The following is a 27,879-nucleotide window of genomic DNA, read 5'->3' on the forward strand; positions in this document are numbered from 1 at the left end:
TATATTTAGTTTATTTTCCCTTACTGAGAAGTGTCTCACCCCCAAACTTAATTAATTTTTCAGGAGCTCCTGAGAGACTGGTGGGTCAGGGCCGCCGTTGAGCTAGTGAGATTACCCTGTGAGAAGGGTAAGATTTTGTAATAGTGTCAGAGTTATTTTGTGTTTGACCCTAGAGATATTTGGATGTTTGTGAGGATGTATAGAATGCTCTGGTATTATGTTTTATGATTGGATGTTTGAGATTTTATGTTTACTGCTGCTAGGTTTTCCGCTGTGTTTGACAAGTGTCCCCACTACCCACGGGTTCGGGTTGACCATTTTTATTTATTATGTGATATTTTATGTTAAGAAATTGAGGGACGTTACACTGCCTACATCCTCGCCTCTAGCTTGCAAGCTTGAGGATTCCACTAATGCTCACTTAACAAGTGGAGCAGCACCGGTTACAACCAGGTCGATTAGCATAGGACTGACCTCAACCTTTAGAACCAAGTCAATTAACGGGGCTGACCTCGACCTACACCTTATCAGGATGATACACCTAACTTTCCTAATTGAGTCTAAGCCAATCCGGGACTATTTACTAGGACTAGTCTCCCTCTTCAAGCCCGTGTCTAGAATACAACAAATTTAACCAATAATGTGCGTACACATAAAATGCTTCTTACACTAAGCAGATATGTACCACTAAGCACAAGCACTAATCAATGTACATCAACAAGAATGTATGAACTATAAGTTTAGTGCTCTACGTGTGCAATCAATACTCAAGGTTATGTCTATAGTCTATCAAGCACAAGAGTGTTTTACAAGCTAATCTTTACAAGCTAACCGTTTGGGTGCTCAAGCTTGGGTTCGGTTGGCTGAACCAAGGCAATTTTCCTATTGTCTGCGGTTCTGGTGCCCCGTCCACTATTTGGTTAACTGAACTTACAAGTTCAGTCGCCTGAGGTCATTTTGAACTATAAAGTTCGGTCGCCCGAGTTGGTGAAAAGTACCCTGACACAGGTTCGGTTGCCCGAGGGAGGTACATTCATTACTGGTTCGATCGTCCCCTCGAAACCAGGTCAACCTGCTAACTTCCCAGCGGTTTAGGTGCCCAAGGTGTTTTGAACACCAAGGGTTCGGTCTCCTGAATCCTCATGATTTTGATTCTTTAAGTCCAATTTTAAACCAATTGATTCCCCTAATTATGTAAGTGATATAGGGACTATTTGTGTATTTGTTTAGGGACATAAGGTCTTTCTATCTTATCGAAAAAATTTGGCATTAGTCGACGATCCCTAAGGTCTTGAGCTTATAGTCCTACATGTATGATATGCAGATTATTACAGACCTTGGATGATTATTATTATAAACCCAACGAAATGAAATATAGATTAGAATAATTAAAAACATTTTGGGTCTTCATTTTCCTCAAGTTGTCATATTCCATCAATATAATCTTTGTAATATGGTCCTGCACACAAACTTGGCAAACGTTAAATACCGGAGTATTTTTCATAATCAAAACAGGGTATAACCCATAGGGTCAACATTACTTGAGAGATTAGTGGGAGGTTTGTATTATATTAGATATCAGCTCATTTAAGGATCATTTTTTTATTTCATCTTCTTGTTGCAAAGGGTTCTTGGTGAACCAAGCTGCGAAGGTTCTTGGTGAACCGAATTGCAAGGATTCTTGGTGAACCTTGTGACTCTTGGTGAGCGAAAGGGATTTGTTCTCATGTGAAAGCTCTTGGTGAGCGTTAAGGAATTTGTTCCTGTGTGAAGGCTCTTGGTGAGTATTAAGGGATTTGTTCCCTTGTTTTGTAAAGGCACCTTCGCCGGTGAAGGAGGTTGTAATAGTGGATTGAGAATCCTTGAGTGTGTCTCAAGGTGTAGGCGTAAAAAAGGGCTGAACCACATTAATATCGTTTGTTAAGCTTCTCATCCCTAAACTCTTTAAATTATATATTGTGCATGTTTTATGTTCTATATATTGTGATATAATCATTTGTGTCTTGCAAAGTTTTATATTTTATAAAGAAAAGCAAAAATACACAAAAAAGTATATTCACCCCCCTCTAGACATGACTCTAGGGCCAACAATTGGTATCAGAGCAAGGCACTTACGTTTTCGGTGTACCTTCTAGAGCATAAATATCAAATGGCATATATAGTGAAGACTTTAGTTTCTCAAAGGCAATTCGTGAACAGACCACCAAAGTTCAAGAGCACCAACTACCCATCATGGAAAAATTGAATGACCATCTTCATTCAATCATGCGTTCTAGATATGTGGGAGATCATCTCAAATGGAGACTTTTCCTTCTCCAAGAAAAATGAAGATATTCGAAAGTCATTGATGGAGTTAATAACCATTGAAAAGAGGTTAGTACAACTCAACTTCAAAACAAAATAGTGTATTTGTTGTAGCTTAAGCGATGAAAAGTACTATCGCATTTGCGGATGTGAAATCGCAAAAGAAATCTGGGACAAGCTCGAAGACACATACGAAGTTAAGATGAACGGTGATGAAAATGCTACAACTTGGGATAAACTTGATGGATTTTCGACCAACAATGAAACAGAGGAGAAAGCGAAACATTCTTGTCTCATAGCTAACGAGCAAGATGAGGTAAGTTTCGATGACGATGATTACGATCCTACGTATAATGAATTGGTAAATACTTGTTCTAAATTGTTTGAGGAATTATTTTTAGTAACAAGAAAGAATCAAAATATTGAGAAAGAGCTTGCTTTATTTAAACAAAAGAATTCTCTTTGAAAGAAGAAAATGACTCCCTTAAAAAGAAAAATCAGGAGTTCGTAACTACGTCTCTAAAAGACCATGAAAATTTTCAAGTAGAAGTAGGAAATTTGAAAAATCAAGTTGAAAATATCTCAAAAGAAAATACTCTCTTGAAAAAGAAAGATGAAGGTCATCGTAAAACCATTAGAGGAAAAGAAAACTCCAAAAATTTATTAGGAGTAAAAAGAAATAGCCTTTACAAAAGGAATTTGAGTTATGGTTCCTCTTATAAATAACATGATTATGCCTTATCAAGTAAAAATAGGGCTTTTAAGACAAAACCTTCATATGCGAACAAAACTTGCTTGTATTGTGAAAGGAAAGGTCACATTCGTTATTCTTACCCTTTTAGAGGTGCTAGAGGTAAAGAAAGGAGACTAGAATGGGTAATTACAAAGACCAACCCCTTGGGAGCCAAGGAAGTGTCACAACGTTCCTGAGGCGAACTGGACAAGGTGGTTTTAAAAATATTTTCATGAAAAACATGGTGTGATAGAGTCACCACTGACCTTTTGGAATGTGGTTAGAACACTTGATTACTACCCAATTAATGGTAGAATCGGTCTGCGTTACTAGAGTCGGGTTCGAGAGTTCGATTACATGAGGAGAAGGTATTAGCACCTCCTACGTGTCCATTCATACCAACGACACCTAATTAATCGAAAATTATCTCACAAATTAAATTCAATAAGCCTTTGAAATTATTGCCTTTCACAAAGTGTAAAGAAATGCACAAAATAAATACTATTTAAGCATTCCCTCAGAACTGGGGCATACTGTACTCTGAAGAGGTCATGCCTCCCTTTAAAATCATTGGGAAATGAAATTCAAGAAAATATTTTGAAAAATACACTCTCAAGATTTTTTAAACTTGTAGATTTTCTTAAGTATGAAAATACTTTTTTAGGAGGTTTTGGATCTTATTTGGGATGAAAAGAGTGTCAAAAACGGTTTTCAACCTCAAAAATATTTTTATATTTTTTTGTAATTTTTCTGAATTTTTTTTTTTTTTTAATTTTCTAAGTACAAGAACACGTTTTCATGATTTTTCAATATTTTTATGAATTTTGAAATAACAAAAAGACAATTAAAGAAAAAATAGTGAAAATCAAGTCCTAAAATATATATATATATATATATATATATATATAATTTTCTCCTTAGTTGTTAGAATTTTTTATGAATTTTTTATTTTTTATGAATTTTTTTCTGAATTTTTAGAAATTTCTTTGAATTTTTAAATTTCTATAATTTTTGTTTCATATTTCTTTCCAAAATTTGAAATAACACCAAAATACAATTAAATAAAAATAGTGAAAATTAAATCAAAAATAGTTTTTAGAATTTTCACCTAAATTTTATGAATTTTTAGCTTTTTTTTTTTCTAATTTTTATGAATTTTTTTGTGAATTTTTCTAATTTATTAAATTTTAAAAAAATATTATAATAAATAAAATAACTAAACCGATTTCACACCGATTCAAGGGAGCCAAAACCGGTTGGAGAAGGAACCAATCAAAGGGGAAGTCAACCGAATTAAGGCCTAGTCAAGGCCAAGGCCACGTGACAGCATCTAAGTGGTTGGGAGCATACAGGTTGGATTCACTACGTGGCACCATTTTATCCGTTGATAAGGGCAAAGATCCAATGGCAATGAGTGGGGTGCTTTAGGCATTAATTTCTAGGGGGATAAGGAGCCACACGTCGATAAGCGGATGGGGGGAGCAGGCGTTCATGATGACTTATGATAGGGGTGATCTTGATCGTTGCTGGGGGCGAGATCCAATGGTGGGTGGGTTGCTGGCTTTGGATCACTGATTTGAGGGGATTTGGGTCATTGCCAAGAAGCCAGATCATGCGGTGAGCATTAGGGTGCCCTTGGGTTGCTGACATGGCCTCATTGTAGCTGTTGGGAGAAAACACAGATCGTGTGGTGATGAGGGGGCCACGTAGCCCTTTGATCGAATGGGCATGAACGTGCCATGTGTCATGATCCTATGGTCTTGAGGCAAAGTATACTTAAGCTAAATTTTTTTGGTTGTCCTTATTTTCATACCTTCTCTATGGAGACCCTTTCTCTTCTTTCTTTCCCCTGTTCTTCCTCGTGAACCAGACTCAGAAACCCTAGGGTTTATAAGGTCCTTCACTTCAAAAAAACCCTAAGGTCCCTCTATTTCTTCTCTCCCTCTCCTTCCCATCTTCTTCCTCTCTACAACCTAAAGAGTAGAAACCCTAGCTCCCTGCTGCGATCTCTCTTGCCTCAGTCCCCTCTAACCTTTCTCCATTGCCCTCTCTCAAGCTTTTTGTAATCTGAATCCCTTGAAAACCCTAATCACTCTCAAAATCCCTTTCTATCCTTTTACTTCTCAAATTCCTCAAACTGAAGCCCTAATCATTTTCATCTTCCTAGAATCTCCTCTCAAGTTCTCTTTTCTCTGAATATCTATGCTATCGAAATAAAACCCTAAGGTTTCATGTTCTTCTTTTATGTCCTTCCATCACCACAGCTCTCGGATCTCACTCCCTCTTTATATCTCTGTTCTTTTCTGCAACTTAATGTACAGGAAACAAAGCCCTAGCCTTCCTCTGCAATTTTCCAAGATGGTGGAGCTAGAGTTCGTGACCTGAGCACCACAAGGTGTTCCCAGGAGTGAGGTTGAATACCAAATCCAAAAATGGGTTCAACTAATCAAGCCATTGAAGACCGAACCACTAGCTAAGTATCCTCTAATCCCTTCCTGTTTTCTTTAATTATCATTTTTCTCTTTTTTTTTTTTTTAAAAAAAAATGTGAGATGTGTGTGATCTTGAAATTGGTGGTGATGATTTTGTTTAGCATGTGTGTTGCTATTAGGATTGTGGGCTCGTTAGGATTTCCTGGTTAGGGTTTGGTTATAGGTTAGGTTAGGTTCTGATCTCAAGTTGAAGATGAGTCAACTCGTCCCAACCTGATGAGTGAGTAAGGGTTGACTCGGATGAGTCAATCTAGGGTGAGTTGTGGACTTGGGTAGGCCCGAGTGGGTTGAGACACATGTTGATTTGGGTGTGTTGGGGATTGGCCTTTTGGGCTTTAAGTGTTGGTTGGGCCTTGGGGTGATTTAAAACAAGCTCAGGGGGTTAAAAATTTTAAAATGAGGCTTTTGGGTTGAACTTTTTAAAAGTGGGCTTTGGTTGGGTTTTAAAATGGGCTCAAGGCTTAAAATTAAAAATGGGCTTTGTGGGTTTTCAAAAACGGGCTAGGTATAATTTTAAAATTTTGGTTAGGCTTGGTTTATTTTAAAAGAAGGTTGGGCTTGGTGTTTTAAAAACAGAAAATGGGCCTCAGTTTTAAACATGAAAATGGTCCTCAGTATTAAACACGAGTGAGCCGGGTAATTTTAAAAATGAAAATGGGCCTTAATTTAGAACATTTGGATGGGTTTTTGGTTGAAAACATTTAATGGGCCTTGGAGTAGATTTTTAAAATGAGATGGACTTGGGGTTTGAAACAAGATTCAAGCCGAGGGTTTTAAAGGAAAATGGGCTCGACCTGGGTCAATTAAAAAAACAAAAGGGGCTTCTGGGTTGTTTGTTAAATGGGTTTGGCATGGGTTATTACAAACAGGTGGGCTTCGGTTCAGGTAATTCAATTCGGGCATAGATCTGAGCTTAGGTTCAAATCAGAATATCTGAACCCCGGTTCGGGTTAGAGGTTTTGATTGAGGGATTCAAATCTTGGTTCAGGTATGGGTCTGAGGCTCCGACTAGCTTTCGAATTCGATTCAGGGAGTTGATCTGGGGGGTTCTGTTCGGGTTCAGTCCTAAACCTAAAATTAGAATGAGAGGTCCTGCACACAGTTTAATACATTTTAACAATTCAGGATTAGAATAAAAATGGGAAATTACCTGCAATCACGTGCTCCTCCGATCTTCTTCTCCTCTTCTACTATGCTTGTCTGGGTTTCTAGTCTGGCGTGTCTATGTTGGGGAACCATTAATATGCTTCTCCACTGATCTGCTACTCTGCTCTTCTGAATCTTCTATGAACAAAAACCCTAAGGTTTTTGGTTCTTTCTCCTTCTGAGATTCTCTCGAAGACTCTCTGGATCACCCGAGTCTCTCCCAAATTCTACAAAGTTTCTCCCCCCTTTTTCTAATTTCTCTCATTCTCTCAATTTTTGTAGGGTGTTTTTGATACTCTCTTTTTTTCTCCCCATTTTCTTCTCAATTTCCACAATGTTTCTCTATGCTCTCCACCTTGTGTGCTATAGTGCGAGCCTCCCTAGTTATATGGAGGCTTAGGTGTCTGATTGGCACCAATTTTCTTCCCACGAGGCTCTTAACGAAATTCCCTTCTAACCAACTCACTATGATTTTGTCAGAGAATAATTCTAATAATTTTATTCTCGCACATGTTATTTTTTTCATTTTCCGAATTTCTTTTGGCCATTAACTTGCTGTTTTTCTTTCTCATGCACAGATGAATTCAAGGTGCTTTGGATGCTGCAAGTGGCAGACAGGGAGTGGAGAGCTTGTATTTCTTATTTTTTGTAATTAATTTTGTGTGCATATGTTTACTGTATTCTGATGTACCCCCACCCCCTTGTACTACACCATTTTTTTGTACACTTTCTCTTTCTTTGTATTAGTACTTCAATATTTTCCATGTAATTCTGCATTTTTATTTCCCTATATTTTGGTTTTTTTTAACTTCCTATATTTTGAATTTTTCCTTTACTGTTCCCAATATCACAACTAGGACATGTGCCCCTTCCCCTCTTTAATAAAATGTGACCCAATTTTACTTTATTCAATTTTGACCAACAAAACCCATATCACAATTGACCGATCTTTTTCAAAAGAAAAAGATGACTTTGAGACTTGCCTAAAACCCAATTTGCAAAGTTTGGAAGACTTACTCTAAAATTTGTTATACTTAGTTCAAAAATTGAAAAGCTCAATTTAAAAATCTAAAAACTCAATTTAGAAGTCTAAATGACTCAATTAAAAATTTCTAGACTCAAATCAAAGAAATGGAAAACTCAATCCCCAACTTAGTAAAAGGACTAAATTTCGAAGGCTAAAATTGAAAGGACTCAAATTTTTGGGGTTTTCAAGACTTAGACCACAACCCCTAGCCTAATATAGTAAATTGATTTTTTGAAATTACAGGGCCTTAACTATTGAAAGAGATTAATTTTTCAACTACAAGAACCTATGCTAGGTTTAAAACCAAAATCAAGAAGACTCAAAGAATCTAGTTTGGGAAAATCGAGGAGTCAAATTACAAATTGCAAAATTCAGTTTCAAATCAATTTTTGGAATTTTTAAAGGAACTAGACTAACTTAGATTTTTTGAAAGTGGGCACTCTAGGTCTTAATTTTGAAAAAGGGTTCCATTCAGGACTCAAAATCAATTCTTATTATATTGGGTTTCCTCGGGGTGGCCTAGTTAAAATTAGGGTGTCTACAGGAAGAATGGGTACCTAAAAAAATTACCTAATCTTGTTTAACTATTACTTCCTTATAGCCTAGGATTAGTAAATAGGATATAGGTAGATTTAGCTATGCCTAGGTAAAAAGGGGATTGTGATGGTTAAGTGAAACTATATAGTGCAAAAATTATAGACACTTACCACAATAGCGCTTAAGGTAAAAAATCCCAGCTTACGCATAGTAGCTGCTTAATCATCATATTAAGAACTTTTAAAGATCAAGCCAATTTGATTAGTTCAAATGTTAAATCCAATATGATCTTTAAAATGTGTATATCCTTGTTAATTGGTTCGTATTTATATGAAAATATTGGCTATTGTTTATAAGATAAAATTGCATGCACACCCTCACAAGCTCTATGCTTAGGCTTGTTCTTTAGGACTAGAAAGGAATGAAACAATATTTGCTTTCATGAAACATTAATCTTCATGAGATATCATTCCTACAAAATGTACAAGGCAAAGGGACTCAACTAGCTATTTTTGGGTGAAAATAGAAACCCTGTATTTCAGATATGAATATCTTAGGTATTGATTTAAGGTTCAAAAGCATGCTTTAATAGGTAAATCCATCTCTTATAGATAAGAGATGTTTTCCTTAAGTCATATGAACATATGATGGTAAAATTTAAATATGCATAATCGGCATATTTTTTGCATAAAATTGAGTCCTAAGGAAAACCACATGAGTACTACATCTCATCCAACCCTTAACCCATCTTGAGTTACCTTTTAAGTAAAATGAATAGTTCCTCTCTTTTTGATGATGAACAAAGGGGGAGAAGTAGGTTGGTGTTATAAGATGGGTGCTATAGGTGGGTATATTAAGTACAAATTTGTAGTGTTTCTTAAATTGATTTTAATGAAAGTTTAGATTTGTTACTTAATCTATTTTAATGAAAGTTCATTTTATTTGTTGATTGGTCTTTATATAAAATGAAATTTCTTGTTTATATAATTGTATGTTGAGTGTTTTAATTATGCCTTAAATGCATATAGTAATGGGGAGAAAGATTTCATCTTATTCAAACAATATGTATAAATTAAGGGGGAGCTTACAATTATATCCTATAAGAACACCAATGGTTTGCCATCATCAAAAAGGTGGGGATTGTTAGCCTAGGTGGCTACATGATCCTAATTGTTGTATTTTTATGATAACAACCCATTAGTGGTTCTTAGTTAAACTAATCTTTGCATACTAAGTTGTGGCAAGTATAAGTGGCGAAATCACATAGATATGGGGTTTGTGCAAAGATCAAGCGAATATTTTCATAGGCAAAGATCGAGTGGACAAACAAATATGCAAAGATGAAGAGGACACTCAATCAAAAGAACTCAAGCACAACCATCAAAGAAAATGTAAAGTCATATGTATAAAGCAAAGTGTTTGAAGTAGTGTTTATTGTAACTCTTGTAATTCCGATTCGAGCAAGTTTATTTAGCAAGAGTTGAGCAAATTGCATGTGCATACTAGTTCGTAAGAGTACATAGGATATCACCAAGTCATAAGTTTAATACTCATGGTTTTCAAAGACAAAACAAAAAGTTTCATAAAAATATCCTTTACTCAAATGTATTTTTATATGAGACAAGTTTTAAATCATATTAGTGTTATAATCTTTTAAAATTTTGGTCCTGGTTGGGTTTAAAACCTTATTTATGCACCTCTCTAATTTCCTAAACATATTTTTGTATTTGGAGCATAAATTTTGCTAAAAGATTTCAAAAAGGGCGATCTTGGTATCTATGGAAAGCTAAGAAAATATCTCACAATTTTCATGTTGAAGTCTTTTAGGGAAAACAATCGACAATTTCTAGAAAAACCATCGATGGTTTGTGATGGAAAAAGAACACCTAACGAGCAAAAAATAGCTAGTTTTCAAAATGGTTTTTTATATTAAACCCCCAACAACCATAAAGCGTCTAGCTCGCCCCTTTGCCTATAAATAAAAGTACAAATACTTGTTTAGACATGTAAATAAAAACACAAATACTTGTTTAGACATGACTTTTAGTGATTAACATCTTTTGAATATCATTCCTGAGCACTTTGCATTTAGTTCATCATCTCAAGTGCTCAATATCTCTCTTACTCTCTAATCTTGTATGATTCATTACTTGAGATATTAGTGGGAGGTTTGTATTGTATTAGATATTAGCTCATTCAAGGAGCATTATTTTTTATTTCATCTTCTTATTGCAAAGGGTTCTTAGTGAACCAAATTGCAAGGATTCGTGGTGAACCTTGTGGCTTTTGGTGAGCAAAAGGGATTTTTTCCCGTGTGAAGGCTCTTGTTGAGCATTAAGGGATTTGTTCCCTTGTGTTGTAAAGGCTTCTCTACCGGTGAAGGAGGTTGTAATAGTGGATTGAGAATCCTTAAGTGTGTCTCAAGGTGTGGACATAGGCAAGGAGCTAAACCACGTTAATATCGTTTGTCAAGTTTCTCTTCCCTAAAATCTTTAAATTATATCTTGTGCATGTTTTATGTTCTATATGTTATGATATAATCATTTGTATCTTACTAAGTTTTATATTTTTTAGAGGAAAGCAAAAATACACAAAAGAGTTTGTTCACCCCCCCCCCCCTCTAGACCCGACTCTGAGGCCAACAATTGGTATTAGAGTAAGGCGCTTACATTTTCGGAGTAACTTCTAGGGTGTAAAGATCAAATGGCATATATAGTGGACACTTTAGTTTCTCAAGGGCAATCCAAGAATAGACCACCAAAGTTCAATGGCACCAACTACCCATTGTGGAAAAATCGAATGACTATCTTCATTCAATCGTGTGATTTGGATATATTGAAGATCATCTCAATTGGGGACTTCTCCTTCTCCAAGAAAAATGAAGATATTCCATGTTGAAATTGTTGTATTCCCAAGAGGGGGGGTGAATTGGGTATTAAAAAAAATTTTTCTATGTCAAATTAACCAGCAGCAGTATTACACAACCTAGAGTCTATCTAAATATTTCCTAATATCACAAATATTTTACTAAGCATATACTTAAACATATAAAGCAAACTTAGTATATAAATCAATCAGAGTAATAAACAATAACATACATGTTCAGTAAATAAAGTGTGAAAATTAAAGAGTATGCACAAGATATGTTATCGGGGTTCGGCCAATACTGCCTACGTCCCCGCCTCAAGTTCACAAACAAGAGGATTCACTAAATTGCTCACTTGTGGGTGAAGCAACACCGATTACAACCTCCCTCTCCTTACTAGGCAAGGGAATACCCTAGGTCAGATTAACAAGGCTGACCACAACCTTTACAACCCCTTACAGGATGGTGCACCTAGTTCTCTTAACCGGGTCTGAGCCAGTCCGGTGCTTTCTTAATCAGGTCTAAACAATCTAGGACTATTCACAGGGCTAGTCTCCCTCTTCCGACAACCTGTTGGGAATACAACCAGATAACAATATTCGTGTACAAATATAATGCTTCTAACACAAGCAGATGTGTACACCAATAAGCACAATATACACTCGTATATGATATGCAATACAAGCTCAATGTGAGAATGTGATTTTGTTGAAATAACTTATGCATTCTTTGAGTTAAATGTATATGATAAAGCACTTCAAGATGCAAACCCAATGAAATCTTTCTCCAAAAATATTTTTCAAAATAAAGTGCAGGAGAGGTTAAGGTTGTGGCTCAAAAATTGTTTTTGCAATCACAAGCAAATGAGCCTTTGAATCTTGCAATGGATGTGCAAGATTCACAAGCAAAGAATATTTACTGCCAAGAATATTTGTCAAAGGAAATATATAGGAGAACCTTTGGATTTACTCTCAAGAATAAGATTTGAAAAATGAATGCAAGATGAGAGTAAAAACTAAACTAGAATGCCCAAGATGAATAAAACACTCTCTTGAAAATTAATTTTTCAAAGTGATAATAAAGAAAGGATGAAAAAATAAGCTTTGGAAGATGAAAATAGGATATAAAAATTTGAGAGGATTTTCTAACTAATCAACTTCTTAATTATAAGTTATGAGGGGGTATATATAAAGTGTGGAAAGAAAATGTCCGTTGGGGACACATTAGAGATTTTAGAATTTATTTAATGAAAATAAACCCTAATTATCACAGTAAAAACACGGCAACCCGAGAGGTTTGGTCGCCTGGCGCCAAAGGTCGGTCGCCCGAACACTCACAAAAAAATTTGAAAGAAAAAATGGGTTCGGTTGACCGTGGATAAAGGTCGGTCGGCCGAGGTTAGGGCGATCTAAACCCTTCGTAGGTTCAGTTGGCTGAGCTCAGGCTCGGTTACCTGAACAGGTCAATTATGGTCACCCAGACACTTTAAACCCTTGAGGGACAATTTGCCAAGGGAGATATGTCAATCTAGGATTATGGTAAGGGCGTTCGAGGAGAATGTGTGTTAAATGGGACGGTCACCTGAGACAAGTCAAATAATTGACTTCTGACATGGTCGGTCAACCGAGGCATTTATAACGCCATGGGTCGATCGACCAAGCCCCTTGAAAAATCAAGGTAAGCCGAACTTTGACCTAATAAGTTTAATCCTTGTTTATATAAGTATGACATTTTAGCTAAGGAAATTTTTCATGAGGTGTTTGGGGACCTAAGGTCAGTCTATGGTTTTTGAGCTTGTCATTCACATCATGCATGCACTGCAATAATTACTGGCCATAAACTAAATACATATACAATTTGGAAAACAAATAATGTCTTTAATCTTCTTTTGCTCTTTTTGTTCTTTATGGAATCCGCCAAGTGAATGTGAGCTCTAAGGCCTTTCCAGTTTCTATTTCCCTTTTTATGTGTGTGTTCTGAATTATTAACTTATTCAAATACTAGGCACACACATTAGTTTCAAGTACTTTGTCAGCATCAAAATAGTAGGCCTGGCAAAACGGGCGGGCGGGCCGGGTTTGGGCGGGTCACTAACGGGCCGGGTCATAAACGGGCCGGGTCATTAACGGGTCGGATCACACACATACCAACCCTAACCCGCCCATTTAATAAACGGGCGGGTAACGGGTCACCCGTTTAAAAAATATAATTTTTTTATTTTAAAAAATGACATTTTATTTTTTAAAAAACTACATTTTATTTATTAATTTCTAAATAAAAAGAATGTAAAAAAAAATACAACCCTTTAATGAATACAATTTTTAAAAAATATAAAATTAAAAAAAAAAAAAACACACACACACACCACGGCTCCACTGGACCACCTCTGGTCGGCTGCCGGCTGGTCCTCTGTGAGCGTCTATGGATCGTTTGAAGGAGACGATGACCGGTAGCCTGGCAGATCCAGCGCGTAGCAGCGCACCAGTCACCAGAGGAGAGGAAAGACTGCCGGAGGGAGAGGAGAATCTGAGAGACAGAGAGAGTGAGAGCTGAGAGTTGAGAGCCGAGAGCCGAGAACCGAGAGCCTCTCTCAGAGACGATCCAGACGGCTAGACGAGGAGGCTGGAGACTAGAGTGGACTGTGGTCCATGGAGAGGCGCGGCGCAGCGCAGGTTAGGGTTAGGGGTTTCTTTTTTTCAAGTGTGTGTGATTGTGTTGGTGATGACCAAAGAGTGATTCAGTGAACCGTGACTCACTAGTCACTGACTCCGTGCGGCACTGAGGCGTGAAGGTGAAGACCGTGAAGGGCCGAAGGCATAGCCGCATAGTGAATTAGCGGGTCACCCGCCGGGTGACCCGCCCAGACCCACTTAACCCGTTTATAAACAGGTTGATCCGTGACCCGCCCAATTATTAAATGGGTTAATATTCTTAAACCCGAACCCGTTTTAAACGGGCGGGTCCGGGTGACCCGACGGGTTATGACCCATTTTGCCAGGCCTACAAAATAGGGATCGGATTCAAAAAGTCAACAATTCAAAGTCAACCTAGTGTTAGAATTTTATGATTTTTAGTTGTTTTGGCAACCTATTGTTAGAATTTTAATATCTAAAATTTTTTTTTTTTGGATTAAATCTTCATTTTATACACTTTTAAATAAAAATAAAAATAAATGAACATATGAATTTAAATATAACTTAAATAAAAATATACATAATTTTTTTAAAAAAATAATAATAAGCTAATTACAAAATATTTTACTATTTTTCAATTGTCATGTCCAATAAAATTTTTATTGTAAGGTAAATTTTGAAAATATAACAATTAAGTAAAATAACTATAATAATTTTTATTTTTATTATAATATTTTTTAATATATATTATTTTTAAATTTTATTATTTTAATCATATTTTTACTATATTATCTCATTAAAAACAAAAATGAGAATTTTTAATTAGTTTGTTTACTTATTTTAGTTTTATAAATATGAACCAAACAGGTTGGTAATTTCTGATTTTTAGTTTCTATATCTAATTTTTTACTTTCATTTTTAGTTTTTATTTTTATAATTTTTAGCAATGGCCCCTTACTTTAGCATACCAATTCTCCTCTTCTTATTTGTCTCATTCTTCTTCCCTCCCCCTTATTTCTTCTCATAAATTAGCAAAATCAAACCATAGAGACCGTGGCTTGCCTATAGTCGTGCCACCCACTAGCAGTTGCACCGCCTATCCTGCCTTCCTCGCCTCCCCCAATCCCTCTCAACTACGTAGAGAAAGAGAAGAGTGAATATGGGGAATTGCTTTCTTCAATTCTTTTATTCAGTAATTTGTCATTTTTTTAATGGACGTAAGGAAAATTTTGGGAAGCTTCCTTCCATTACAAATTATTTCGAAAAAGTTTCCTTTCATTGAATTTCTTCCCATTTATGCAATTTTTATCATATTTATTATTTATCATATTTTTTCCCCATGGGCATGATGCGATGGAAAGGCATCAGCACGTAAGAAGGAGCATCGGGGATTCAATTCCAAGTAGATACACCCACGGAGCCAGCAGTACCTAAGGATGGTGAGAATTTACTCTGTGAACCAACAGGGACCATGGATGGTGAGAGTTCTCTGTGAGCTAGCGGGGATTGTGGATAGTAATGGAGATGTGTCCCGGGGGTCGGATTGGCCGAACGTCCAATTGATGCACGTAAGTTGTGTCTGCATTCCGGAATTTACCTGATCAACGAGACCTAGGGGGAGGACATTGATCCGTAAGTTTGGTGCCACACTAGGGGGTCCGAAGGGCTTGTTGGTGACTGGAGTTCCTATGTAATAAAAAAAAAAAAAAAAAAGAATAATGGCGTCAACATTTTATCATTGGACCTCATCCATTAATTTCAAATAAATAAATAAATAAATAAATATATATATATATATATATATATATATATATATATATATATATTATACTAAGTAAAGGTCAAATTGAAAATTGTGTTTATAGATTAAAAATCAAATATGATTTTATAATTAGGGGAATGGGATAAATATTTTTTAAGCATTTCATTAAATATTATATTTAAAATATGCAACAGTATGAAATGGATAATAAAAAAAAATTGTAATTAAATATTCATATTTTACAAATAGGATGCCTCCTAAACCATTTTACTATACTATATATTCACTATTAATATGCATAGGTGCTGCTGCCTGAAAATCGAGCGAGCTTCGTAAATCATTCCCTGATTACGACCACCTGAAAAAGATCAAGCAAGGATGGCTTAGAAGACCCGGGGTGTACTCTAGGGGATCATTCTGATGCCTGAGTAAGGGACTAATGAGAGGCTATGAATTACAATAGTAGAAAGACTGAGTATAAGTGAGATGCTTACCTCTTCTCCAAGTCCATTTTTATAGTAGTGGAGGTTTACTCTTCATCAATATGGCATTGATGGTCATTATTGTGCTCGTGGGGGCTACCGAGGTTTTATGGGCATTTATTTGGAGATTTTAAGTATAGTTTTGTAACTGTCCCCTCTCATGAATGTATATGCATTAAGGTTTGAATGTTGGTTATGCAGAAAGGCTTAATGGTGGATTCGAAATCATTCCTCCTTTTGAGCGAAGATATTTTTTGGTATATCAATTGTCTCCTCTCTGGATTCGATTTTTTCAATTTTCCAAAGTTCGAATGCTTTAGAAACTGTCAAGCCCCTTTTCTTTTTTTTTTAACCCAGGTTGTTCTTGCCTCATCCAAGCTATTCTAGCTTCTACCGAGTTGTGTACTCAACTTAATACACATCATGTTCCACTCATTTTAATCATCTTCAACTTCTTCTGAGCCATGTTCTTGGCTTGCTCCGTGCTTTTATCGACTCATCCTAGTCATTGGGCTTATGCTAAGCCTTTTACCTTTTTCTGTTCGAGGCATCTTGGCTCATCCGAGCCATTTTGGATGCTTCCAAGCCTTTCTATTGACTCGCTCTATTCCATTGTTAGCTCATCCGAGCCGATTAGGCTTATTATTTTGAGCCCTTTAGCTATTCTCCATTCGAGCTGTCGTGGCTTGTCCAAGCTATTTTGGGTGCTACCGAGCCATTCTGTCAACTCGATTTATTTCGTTGTTAGCTCATCTGAGTCGATTGGGCTTATCCCGAGCCCTTTATCTGTTCTCCGTTCGAGCCATTTCGTCCCATGCGAGTCATTTTTGGCTTCTAATGGCCGTTTTTCGGCAATTTCTTGGTCGTATCATTAGAACAATCTAAGCAGCTTTTCAATTTTATTTAAGCTGCTTTGCACCCTTTAAACAGCTATTTGGCCGAACTTTTGTTGTTTTTCGACAATCCAAGCAGTTGCTTTGTTATTTTCCACCAATTCGAGCAGCTGTTTCATTGTTTTCCATTAATCCAAGCAGCTATTTTGTAGTGACTCGAAGAATAATGGTATTTAAATAATAAAGAGGGATGGAAATGGAAACAGAAATAGAAGGAGGTAGCAGGCTTCATCGACAAACGCTTCGCGTTCATTGACGACGTTGCACTTTGGGTGTAATAACCCAGGAATTTAATCAAGGACTCGTCGATGAATACAGGGGATTCGTTGATGAGGGTATGTTTCATCGACGAGAAGATACCGAGAGGCTGTTTTCTAAATTCTGAAATTCGTCAGCAAGGAGATGGTGTTCATCGACGAACCTTCTTCATGACCTCGTCGACGAGATGACGTGGCTCGTCGACGAAGGCCACAGTATAAATAGTGTTAAACAAGGATTTTTATGCAGAAATTCTGTGAAATTCTCTCTCTCTCTCTCTCTCTCTCTCTCTCTCTCTCTCTCTCTCTCTCTCTCTCTCTCCCCTCCCTTTCTCTTCGATTTCAACCCCGTCATTCGCCGGATCGACGATCTGAAGACACCACAATGCTCCTGGGGAAGTGCTCGCTAAGTCTGCCGAAGCGGATCGTCGGTAAGACAAAGTTGAATTTCATCCCAGATTCAGGATAAGACTTTTTTGTTAAAATTTTGCTTTCCATCAGTTGTAGGAAATGCAGTAGATGTAGAAATAGTGATATTTTATTTTGGAATATATGGTTTTCAGGGTGTTAAGTGGGAAGTCATGCGGGTGTAGGACCCGATACAGTAGGGGATTTTAGCAGAAATTAGGTAAGGGAAATATGCTATGTTAGGCAAACCTACTTTGATTCAATATAAATTATATGTCTTTCAGCAAATTATTATTTAGATTATTTATGCAGTTTTATAGCTTGACAATATTAATGTTTAATCGTATGGCATGAGTTTATTATTCCCAATACACAGTTTCCATAATTTTCAAAATACCATGATTTTCAGTATACATACAGAAACATGAAATTTACTGTATTTTCCAGAAGATTAAGATGTACCTATTTCAAAACCACAATGTTCAGTTTATATAGTTAGTCAGGACATTCAGTTATTCAATTATGCAGACATTTCAGATAACCAGTATTTACAGTTTATTCAGCTCAGAATATATAATGTTATGGTTATTTTAGCTATTACAAAATCATGGTAAAAACGGTATTTTAGAAATATCAGTTATGTATATAGTATTAGACCTTAATAGACCATATTCAACAGCAAAGCACGATACAGTAGCTATATTTAGTTCAGAGTGCAACCCCTATTTAGATAATAGGTGGTATTTAGAAGTCAATCATGCCTATGTCGTGGACAGGTTCCCATCAGATATGGGTTGAGGGGGCCAATCTGATTGTCAGAGTTGAGTTGACTTACCCTGGTCGGCCAACCAGGTTAGGTCCTGCCTTCGGACCGCACAACCCTGTCATGAGGGGTTAAATCATGACTTTCTGTTATCCATCTAGGAAATTTTCTCAACTATTATATATACATATGAATAGCTTTACAGAAAATAGTCTTATCTATAGATATTAGTAGTATTATGGAAATAATATTCAGAAAAATCAATTTATATTAAGCAACCTAGGTATGATTTATTTTGCAGCAGGTATACAGGTTTTATTCAGTTGTGTTATTTCTGGTATTTTTCTAAATCAGATTGTACAAGCATGTAGCTCACTTGCCACACACTAGTAATAGCATATTTCGTCTTACTGAGCGTTGTCTCATCCCAATAAGTTTACATTTTTCAGGTGATCCAGTTAAGCGAGCAGATCAGGCTCACAGATAGAGGGGGGCTATAGTGTTACCCTTCCAGTAGGGTGAGTGTTTTTGGAAAAGAGGGTATTTTGTGTAGCCGTAGTTCAGTTATGTATGCATACATTTGGGAGCATTTAGCACTCTGGTATTGTATTGTGTATATATGGTTATGGATATATAATTTCAGCTTCTCGCTGCTTAGGTTGACGGTTTTATATTAATTAGAAAATAACGGGGTGGTGGAATTTCATAGTATTTATTAGTATAAAAAAAAAAATTTAACAGGTCGTTACATATTTTGTTTGTTTTTTATCATTACAAGCAGTTATTTCATTGTTTTCCTAGACTTTTTAACGATCCGAGTGGCTTTTTAGCTAGCTTTTTCTTGGTTTTTCAACAATCCGAGCATCTGTTCGGCTAAATCTTCATTTTAGGTCGATAACTTTGTTAGGAGCCTCATAAGCTATGCTCATTTGTTGGGCCTATTTTGGTGAGCAGAGCTCACTTGCTTGCCTTATAAGCGGTGTTCATCCATTGGACTGGTCTTCAGGCCTTATAAGCTTTGCTCATCAGTTAGGCCAATCTTCAGGCCTCGTGAGCTTTGCTCATTAGTTAGGCCAATCTTCAGGCCTCATGAGCTTTGCTCATCAGTTGGGCCAATCTTCAGGCCTCATGATCTTTGCTCATCAGTTGGGCCGATCTTCGGGTCTCATGATCTTTGCTCATCTGTTGGGTCAATTTTCGGGCCTCATAAGTTTTACTCATCAGTCGGGCCAATCTTCGATCCTTGTGAGCTTTACTCATCAGTTAAGATAGTCTATTGATATGCACTATTTTTAGGATTTATGCCACTTTGGTATTTGCACCACTCTGGGATTCGCGCCACTCAGTTTCTCGCCAATTTGGTTCTATAAAATGTCTTCTCTCTTTCATTCTCTCCTTGTCTCCATCGGAAGTTTTTCTCTAGGCATCAACTACAGCCTTTCTCCTTTCTTCTTCACCTTTTATACTTTTGCTTAGCATACCTTCTATTTTTTATGCACTTTAAACACTTTTCATAACTTTTGGCATGTTCTTTGTTGACCCAGGTGTGCATCTAGAGGGGGTGAATAAACATCTTTCGCAGATATAAAACTTTTTCTACAATCACAAAAACAACTTGGCATGATACAAGAGTATTATATCACAATTTATATTTCAGGAAAATAATAACAAGCAAAAAAAGTGAAAGAGGAAGGAGAAGAAAAGCTCAATACGGTGCTATTAACATTACTCGGCACCAAGCCTACGTCCACGCCTTAAGACCAACTCAATAATTCTCCAAATACACTAAGCAATCCTCCTTTATTGGCAGAAAAGCCTTTACTATCCAGCTACTCACCAAGAGTGTTGGAATTGGTGTATTCTTAAGAGGGGAGTGAATTGGAATTTTAAAAACTTCTTCCTAGGTTTAACCAGATATCAGTAATACACAACTTAGGGTCTTTCTAATCATACACCAATTACATAGATGATGATATGCAGAAATTAGATCATGCGCAACATTCACAATATATCGAATATAACATACATGTGCAGCAATATAAAGTGCTGAAAATTAAAGTAGACACACGATATGTTAACGAGGCTCGGCCAATACTGCCTACGTCCTTGCCTCATCTTGCAAGCCCAAGGATTCCACTAACACTCACTTAACGGGTGGAGTGGCACCGGTTACGACACCACACCAAATTACTAGGGCTAACCTCAACCTTTACAACTTGATCCTTATGGGCTAGATCAATACCCCCTCAAGCCATGCCTGGAATACAACAGATTATGATATAAATTTCATGTACAAAATATATGCTTCTCCAACAAGCAGATTTGTACCAGTATAATCAATGCACAACAGCCATATAAGAACTATAAGCTCAGTGAAATATGTGCAATAACACTCAATGTAATGTCAATAAGTAATCAAGTGTAAGAGTGTATTCTCAATCTATTTTTGAAACAATATATACCAATATATATCAATCACAAATATGGTTTCAAAGATTTCAAATAATATGATCAAATATTTCAAAATGATTTTCAAAAATATTTAGCACAAGAGATATTTGTAGCATAAGCTTGTTAAAAAGATTTTTGCTTCACAATCGCTAGACAAGCTTAAGAGTCTTGCAATAAAAATGCAAAGACTAACAAGCTAGTAAAAAGTTTCCCCACATAAGAATTTATTGATTAAATCAAGGGGGAGGACTTTTGAACTTAACTCTCAATGAAAATCAACAAACAATTAAAGCAATGAGAGTATAAGCTTGTGTAAACACTATGGGATATCTCACAATACTCTTACCAAATTGGTTTTAGCAAAAAAAATGAAAAAAGAAAAAGAAAAAAGAGGTAGAGTATATGGGTTTATATGTGGAAGTGAAGCTCGAAAAATTTTAGAAGAAAAGAAAATTTTTAATCAAAAACCATCATCACTTGTTAATCTTTGCAAATGAACTCATATATATATAGAGATACTCAAAAAATAACCACTAGGGACGTAAAAGGAATTTTGGAGAATGTTTAATAAGGTTTAATTAAAAATAATCCCTATTCTACCTCGGTAAAAATTTGACAACCCGAGAGGTTCGGTTGACCATTCTGAGGGTTCGGTTGACCGATCTAGGAGGTTCGGTCGACGTGGCTTTTTTCAATTACGAATATGGTCGATCGTAGTGTGGGCGATTTTAAGTGATTCGAGGTTAGGTCAACCAAGATATGTTCAATTGACCAAATTCAGAGGTTCGGTCAACCAGGTCATTTTTCAACTAGAAGTTCGGTTGACCAGGGTGTTAGGAATTAGCCACGTGCCAATTCAGTTATTATTATTATTATTATTATTATTATTATTATTATTATTATTATTATTTATCATTTCTACTTTATTATTACTTTACTATAATAATTATTATTATTTTTACTACTTCTATTTATTATTATTATTATTATTATTATTATTATCCTTATGTTTATTATTATTATTATTATTATTATTATTATTATTATTATTATTATTATCTTATTGCTATTAATATTATTATTATTATTATTATTATTATTATTATTATTATTATTACCATAAAAGTACGAAAGAAAAAGAAAAAGAAAAGAAGATTTTAGGGTTTTGGAAAAATTTTATAAAAGCGGGGGAGGGGGCTCGCACACAACAGAGTGGGGAGACATCAAAGAAAAAAAAACCTAACTATTCTCTGACTTCATCTCTTTCTCACGCAGGGGCAGCGGCACAGCCACCATTCCCACTCTCTCTGCACCCTCACCGACACTAACTGTCCTCTCTCTCCCTCAGTCTCTCCCTCTCCCTCTCCTTTTCCAGTGGCAGCAGGCAGCCATCCTCGCCCGTCTCTCTCTGTCTCCCTCTCATACCATCTTCACGATCTACTACCTTCAACCGCGGCCTAGCCGCTGCTCTGCTGCCCCATCGCCGGCGTCTGTCTGGCGGCATCTTCACCGGTAACTTCACTCCATCACGACCACAGCCGCAACTCCACTCCAGCAATCCAGAAAACCAGAAGTCTCCGGCCACCCTCACGTCGTCGCTCCCCGCAAACCAGCACAGCCACGCTCCGGCAGCCCCATCAACTCTAACCCTCACGGATCTGGCCTTCGCCTCCGTCTCCGGCCATAACTCCGGCAACTCCCTGTTGTGAGCTTCTCCCTCACTCACTCACGCATGCATGTGCACTCACAGCCACGCGCACACACACCATCCTCACACACAGCACGCACACACACACACACACACACATATTGATTTTTTATTTTTTTTTATTTTTTTGATTTCTGTTTACTTTTATTTTGTTTAAGGGCTTTCATCCTGTTATACTTCATGTAAATTCATGTTTAAGTTTATGGGTCTATCAAAAGTTAATACATATGTTAAAAAAAAAAAAAGAGTTTTATTGTTGCTTAGTTTTTATGTTTGGTGAATATTGATTGATTTCTTCTTCTTATTGCAGGTTTTTTTTCTTCTTCTTGTAGTGACGATATTTATTCAGGTTACGCATATATATATATATATATATATATGTTATATATAGATATATATCTTACATCAATTTGTTCTTATTACAGGATTTTTCTTCTTGCTGTAGTATTATTTATTCAGGTTTTTATTTTTTTAGGGTATTTACTATGCATGCTGGATAATGAATACATATTAGGATGCAATATTTATCATATGTTTAATGTTTAACGTTAATACGTTTAGATATGTGTATTAATTTTGGTGACCATACTGAATAGGTGTATACTATTTTTAGAAATAAATCGTTTCCATAATTTCATTACTTCCTTGGCCTCTCATTGGTTTCCATATTATTAACCCTAAGTTTGATTTGTTTCCTTCGTTAGTGGTTTAACAATATGTGTAGTGTGCATATCCTTAATTGCATGTTAGTATTAAAGTTAACTATTATATTGTAAATACATGTATATTATCTTTATTACCATTATTAATAATATTTGTTATTATTACTATTATTATTATTATTATTATTATTATTATTATTTATCATTACTATTGTTGCATTTATTAATGTTATCATTATTGTTACTACTCTTATTATTTATAATTATTATCACATTTATCATTATTATTAATAATATTGTTGCTAATATTATCATAAGCACTATTATCATTATTATTATTACTATTATTAGTTATTATTATTATTAATCCTTTTTGAAAAATATGCAGATTCAATTGCGTTATTTTTAGTACTTGTATTAATTTGTTATTACTTTAGTATCATTATATTTTTATTAAATATTTTCGATTTTTATCCCTATGATTGCAATAAAAAGGGTACAAGCTTTTTTAAGCTTCACGTACCACAGTTATGAGGGAATATATATATTACGTATATTTTTGTATAATTTGTTTATTTATTTATTTATTTTGCATGTGTATTTGTAAATTCACAAAAGGAGTAACTTAAAAGGCATTTTAAATTTACTTAGGGATAATTTCATAATTAATTAGGTACCGTTCGTAAGAACAGGGGCATAAGGGGTGCTCGTACCTTCCCCTTGCGTAACCGAACTCCCGATCCTAACTTTGGTAACGCAGACCAATTCTACACTTAACTGGGTAGTAATTAAGTGTTCTAACCACAATAAAAGGTTAGTGGCGATTTCATCCCTGTTTTTCCCAAAAATTTAAACCACAATTTTTATATCGCCACCCTAGGGCACCCGCGCTCTGGGACGTTGCGACAATCAAGAGAAGAGGACAAGGACAGTGATAACGAGGAAGATGACACAATAAGAAATTCTGGGAATTAAAATTTTTTTGGGGAACTTATTATTATTATGTAATTGGTTTGTAAGCTTACAATTATGAATAATATTTTTTTCAACAAATTTGAATTCAATGTGTTTTGAATCTTTTTCCCCTCCAAATCTTTTAATGTGTATGTGCCTGAGTTGATCTCCATTGCTACCTGATATGGTCCTTCTCAGTTGGGCTTTAGCTTGCTAAGCCTTGGATCGGTAGGATCATTCCATACTTTTATTAAAACCAAATCTCTTGGCTTGAAAATCCGTGCTTTAACCCCTGGGCGCTATAATATTTGGCCACCCTTTGCTAGTATGTCGCCACCTTGATCTGGGCCTAATCCTACTTGTTGACTCTATGAGTCCAATCATGTTTTGATAATGACAAATTATTTGGTATTTGATCTGTGCATTGAGATTGTGAATAGGAACAATATTTAACATGTACGGAAGGTGATGAAGTCATGGAAGCAACGAGGATTAAAGCATATATAACATGACACAATCCATGGAACTAAAAGAGTAAAAGAATGAAGATGCAAGCGTCAAGTTCAAGATAGACATGGGAATGAGTATTTAGAATTGACTGTATTTGCATATTTTATATAATATAGCTAGAAGCTCAAAATATGCCCTACACATGCATCGCATAAAAATATTCTAGGTTAAACATGGACTTAGAAACCTTATTTTGAACCCCGAAAAAATATTTTATAAGGAATCAACTTAAGAGAGCAAAATTGTTTTTGAAACTAAAAATAAAAAATCTGAAGTTGGTTTGCCCAAACAACTGAGGTATACCCACAAAAGTTTGAAGATTCAACCTCAGACGAATGAAGTTTTACTTCAGACGTCTGAAGAATTTCCAGAACACCTTCAGATGTATGAACCCTCAGTTTAGTCGTCTGAGCTGGGACTTCAGAAGACTGAACCTACAATTCAGTCGTCCGACCCTGTGTCCAAACTATAATTTTTATTGCTTTAAGGAACATCAGACATCTAAACCTGAATGCTCAGTCATCTGAGCTTGCAGAAACTTTAAAAATCTTAACTTTAGCAAGAAAACACGCGGGTTATTTACTTAATCAAATTGATCCAGTGGTCAAGACTTAACCTAAGGCTGAGATTACTTATAAAAACAACCTCTAAACCCTAATGCCTCACTTTTGGCATATGATTGAGAACCTTGAACGTATACACAATTCTAGAAAGCATTGAACACTTTGCTAAGCTCTTGCTTGTGATTTCAAAGCATTTACATCATATCTAAGCTTGGGCTACGTTGATTTTCAAAAGGAGTTCCAGGGAATATTGTGCAAACAACTTGGGTATTGAGGTTTGGCGATCAAACTAATTGTTTGTTTATTCTCAAAGACTTTTTCATCTCACAAACTTATTCTTAAATATTCATTTTGAGAGATTGATCTTGAATTATTAATTATATATACATTCTGTGAAAGATCACTACTTGAGAAAAGTTTTTTGTTTAAAACTAAAATCTTGAAGAAGGTTTTAAATATATCTTCATTCAAAGATTTTCTATTTGATTAGTGTAAGAATTATTTGATTGCAAATACTAAGAGCTTCTAAATACATATTCTTGAGAAATATTATTTTTGAAACCTAATGTTTAAATCTTTGCAATATTCAGAGTCGTATATTTATTCAAAGATTCAACTTTACAAATTAGTGATAGCAAGAACATAGATCTGTGCATTTTTCAAGATTATTTTTTAGAGGATCTTATTTTTTAATCTTGCATAAAGTATTCTGAAATCGAACCATACATTTCTCCAAAGAATTTATTTATAAAATCATTTTTAAGAGATATTGATTTAAAGGGTAGATTTGTGAAGCATATCATGCATATAACGATATCATCGTTACATACATATTGAGCTTCAAGTTTTATCATATGAATATGTGTTAGGAATTTCGATTGTATTCACTAGTTTTGTGTAGAAACATTTGAGTTTTTGTAGAAATTGTATTTCTATATTATAATCACGGTTCAGGCAATGAACCAGGTTTGATGAGAAAGTTGTATCTCTTGTAAGTAGCGGAGTAGGAGAAAGTTGTGCCTTTTGTAAGCAGCGGATTGTAAAGGAAGCTCCATCTCAGTTAAAGGAGCAGAGATTTAGTGGAATCTTTGAGTGAGTTACTCAAGGCGAGGACATAGACTGGGTTGGCTGAACCTCGTAAAATCGTATTTGCCTTCTCTTTTCCCTTAAATTTTTAATTTCTGCTTGCATTTCATTATCAGTTTTTGCATGTTTGTATGTTGATTAATATTACATACACTTGATCATTAATTGGGTATAATTAAATTTATTGAGATAATAATTTGACTTAATTTCAAGCTCCTGCGATTATTTTTTTAAATATTGAAATAGGGATTAAGTGGTAAAATAAACTTAACTAATTTTGAAATACTCAATTCACCCCCCCCCCCTCCCTCTTGGGATAATACCGTAATTCAAATTTGGTATTAGAGTGGGTTTACTTAGACTTAATTGTTATTGTTGTAAAAAGATCACATGGCACACATCGGTGTAACCCCATTCAGTGAGGGACACTCCTCCACTAGACCACCAATTTTCTACGGTGTAAATTACACCTATTGGAAACAAAGGATGAGTATATATCTTTTAAATGTAGATTGGAAAGTATGGAAAATAGTTTCTAAGGGAAACCATGTTCTTATGAAAGTAGTTAATAAAATAAACGTACCCAAGACTGAAAATGAATATAATGAAGATGATTGGAATTCTATTCAAATAAATGCCATGCAATGAACCTTCTATTCTGTGCACTACGTAAAAAATAATAATAATTAATTAATTAATTAATTAAAAATTTACTATTAATTAATTAATTAATTATTATTAATAAAATTAATTAAATTAGGAAATTTGAGGATTGTGGGTATATATGTATGTATACATACTTTAATACATATAAGGATAAATTGTATATATAAAAGTATAAAGGGATAAAGGAAAGAAAAAAAAAAGAAAAAAGAGGAAGACTTAGTGTTTAAGTCTCTGAACAAAGTAGTTTCGTAAAGAAAAAAAAAAGCTTAGTGTTTAGCTTCCCCTGGAACCACCTGGAACAAAACAGAAACAAGAAAAGGGAAAGGAAAAAAAAAAAAAAAGAACCTCTCATTTTGCGTAGAACAGAAAGGAAAAAGAAGGGGGAAAAAAATTCTCTCAGCTCACGCTCTCCACTCCTCTTCTTTTTATGATTTCGCGGCGGATTCTCGCACAATTGAAAATCTGAAAACACCACTAGACTGCATTCTCCGCTACCGACATATCTACCAAAGTGGATTTGTTGCAGGAGCAGCGTGGGCATATCTCCTAGGATAAGGCAAATTCTCATTCTTACCTTAATTTTTCTTAAATTTTAAGTCAAATTGACGATCGAATACCACCACGAGAATCTAGGGATGATTCTCTACAAATCTAGCGGAGCGGATTTCTCATGGGATCATTGTAGGAATAGCCCCAAAGCTGGAATAAATGGGTTATTTAGAAATTAATTGGTATTTAATTATTGTAATTAGGGAAAGGTTAAAATAATATTTTATTGGGGTTGATTTGATTGAATCAGGGTTCGGGTGGGCGCTGCGGGTATAGTCTTGGGAGCCCTGCAAGCGTTGTTCAGGGAATCAAGTAAGGGGGAATAAAATTATATCAGTATTTTATTAAGGTGGACCAGTTATTTACGAGCATATGAAATTTATTATTTATCTATATGATTTTCAGAATAGTCTGATTACTGGAAAAAT

The sequence above is a fragment of the Malania oleifera genome, chromosome 8 (assembly GCF_029873635.1).
Source record: "Malania oleifera isolate guangnan ecotype guangnan chromosome 8, ASM2987363v1, whole genome shotgun sequence".
NCBI classification, from domain to species: Eukaryota; Viridiplantae; Streptophyta; class Magnoliopsida; order Santalales; family Ximeniaceae; genus Malania; species Malania oleifera.